The sequence below is a fragment of the Triticum urartu genome, unplaced genomic scaffold, assembly GCF_003073215.2.
Source record: "Triticum urartu cultivar G1812 unplaced genomic scaffold, Tu2.1 TuUngrouped_contig_7291, whole genome shotgun sequence".
Classification (NCBI taxonomy): domain Eukaryota; kingdom Viridiplantae; phylum Streptophyta; class Magnoliopsida; order Poales; family Poaceae; genus Triticum; species Triticum urartu.
This window is the reverse complement of record NW_024118123.1, coordinates 3,002-5,518: the sequence shown is the minus strand read 5'-3', so window position 1 is coordinate 5,518 and position 2,517 is coordinate 3,002. Positions and strand designations below refer to the sequence as shown.

General features: G+C 56.1%; 1 pseudogene; it reads left to right on the top strand.

Moving 5' to 3' along the window:
* Positions 1-384: 384 nt before the first annotated feature.
* LOC125531503 lies at positions 385-2,205 on the top strand (annotated as a pseudogene).
* Positions 2,206-2,517: the final 312 nt, after the last annotated feature.

The window sequence follows — 2,517 nt, the reverse complement described above, 5'->3', positions numbered from 1 at the left end:
ACGGATCTGGACAGGACGCCAGATCCGCAACCATTGAAGCCACCCATGCGCTCGCGGCCGCCACACCGCCAGCCATGTAGGCTCCCCTTGCCGGGGGAGGGGCTGGCGGCGCGGGATCGGGGCTCCTGGCGACGCCCGAGGGAAAGCGACGGAGGAAAGGGGAGGGGGCAACTCACGTCTGACGCTGCAAACTTTGGACACCAGCTGCTGACGATCACCATAAGAATACAATAATTGTTTTCACAAGCATTCCCACGTATGTTCATCACACATTTTGTCCAAATAATACAACGCTTGTTTTCACAATCGAATCATACGATTTTACTTCCGACTTTTATTTATACGACTGCGTATAAAAGCAGGGCTCGCATTCTGAACCTGCAGCTCAGCCATGGCATCTATTCCGAAGCTACTGCTTCTCCTGCTGTGCACCTATCTTCGCACTCTCGTTGCTCACGGAGGGGACGATCTTCGCACCTACAAGGTTCTGCACGTCGGCTCTCTGAAATCTGCCACCGTCAACTGCTCCCAGCCCAAAGGTGCAGTAGCATTGTCTATGAACGCACATGCATGCAATTCCATGGGTTTTCGTTGCACTATTTTGAGGATATTTTGAGCACGTTTGTCATCGTGTTTCCTCTGTTCGGCTGTTTCAGTGACTCCATCATCCGGCGGCGTCACGGTGCCGTTGCACCACCGGCACGGCCCGTGCTCCCCCGTGCCCTCCACGAAGCCGCCGACCTTGAAGGAGATGCTCCGGCGTGACCAGCTCCGAGCCGCCTACATCACACGAAAGTACTCCGGCGTCAAGGGTGGCGCGGGTGACGTGGAGCAATCGGACGTTACCGTGCCGACCACGCTGGGCACCTCCCTGGGAACGCTGGAGTACTTGATCACCGTCGGCATCGGCTCGCCGGCCATGACCCAGACCATGCTCATCGACACCGGCAGCGACGTGTCCTGGGTGCAGTGCAAGCCGTGCTCGCAGTGCCACACCCAGGCGGACTCGCTCTTCGACCCCAGCTCGTCGAGCACCTACTCCGCGTTCCCCTGCAGCTCCTCCGCCGGAGCCAGCAGGGGAACGGCTGCTCCTCCCGCTCCCAGTGCCAGTACATTGTCAAGTACGGCGACGGTTCGAGCGGGACCGGGACCTACAGCTCCGACAAGCTCGTGCTGGGCTCCAGCACCGTCAAGAGCTTCCAGTTCGGGTGCAGCCAGTCGGAGTCGGGCAATCTTCTCAAAGACCAGACCGATGGGCTCATGGGGCTCGGCGGCGGCGCTCAGTCGCTCGCCACCCAGACCGCGGGGACCTTCGGCAAGGCCTTCTCGTACTGCCTCCCGCCGACTTCAGACTCGTCCGGGTTCCTCACTCTCGGCGCAGCAACCTCGGGTTTCGTCAAGACACAGATGCTGAGGAGCAGTCAGGTCCCGGCGTACTACGGTGTGCTCCTTCAAGCCATCAGGGTAGGAGGCAGGCAGCTCAGCATACCCACCTCGGTCTTCTCCGCGGGGTCGATCATGGACTCCGGCACAATCATCACGCGCCTACCGGCGACCGCGTACTCTGCGCTGTCGTCGGCGTTCAAGGCCGGCATGAAGCAGTACCCGCTGGCGCAGCCCATGGGCATCTTCGACACGTGCTTCGACTTCAGCGGCCAGTCCAGCGTCAGCATACCGACCGTCGTACTGGTGTTCTCTGGGGGCGCCGCCGTCAACCTCGCTTCTGACGGGATCATTCTGGGCAGCTGCCTTGCCTTCGCGGCCAACAACGACGACAGGCCCCTCGGCATCATCGGCAACGTGCAGCAGCGGACGTTCGAGGTGCTGTACGACGTCGGTGGCGGCGCCGTGGGGTTCAAGGCTGGCGCATGCTGATCGGCGCGCACAAGCACGCCGTTGACGCTATATTGGGATCTCAAGTTCGTCGTATACTTGTTTGCTGCTGCGAGCTATAGTAAAAGTGACATAGTACATGAAGTGGAGCCAAACCATCAGCGCACTATAGTACTTCGACTTGCAACGTGATGCAAACGTCCAAACTACCAACCAAAACATACTTGTAATTTCTCGGAAAAAAACATACTTGTAATTGTCTTCCGGTAGTTTAAGAATGGAAAAAGTCTCAAGAAAACCTTGAACTTGTAGTCAGAGTCGGTAATGAACCCTGAACTCGAAATCCCTGAAATTAGCACCCTGTCTTATCTAATCCCGACTAATCCCAGCCCTTTTTTCATTGTATGCCGATACTATCAAACGTCAGATTTGACGGGACCTCACAGCAGACGATTCATTCGTGTTGTGAGGGTTGAGCAAGAGAACGAATTTGTTTGCTAAAAGGACACCTTCAACGTGAACCCTCCACATGAACAAACCTGTCGCTCACTTGAAAAGATAAGGTCTAGAGCAAAAAAATGGGCCAAAAACCCCAGTTTTCGCTCTAGAAAAAACAGGCATTGGAAAACTAATATTTTTCACCGGACTTAATTAACATGCAGCTTTACCATCAATTTTACAAGG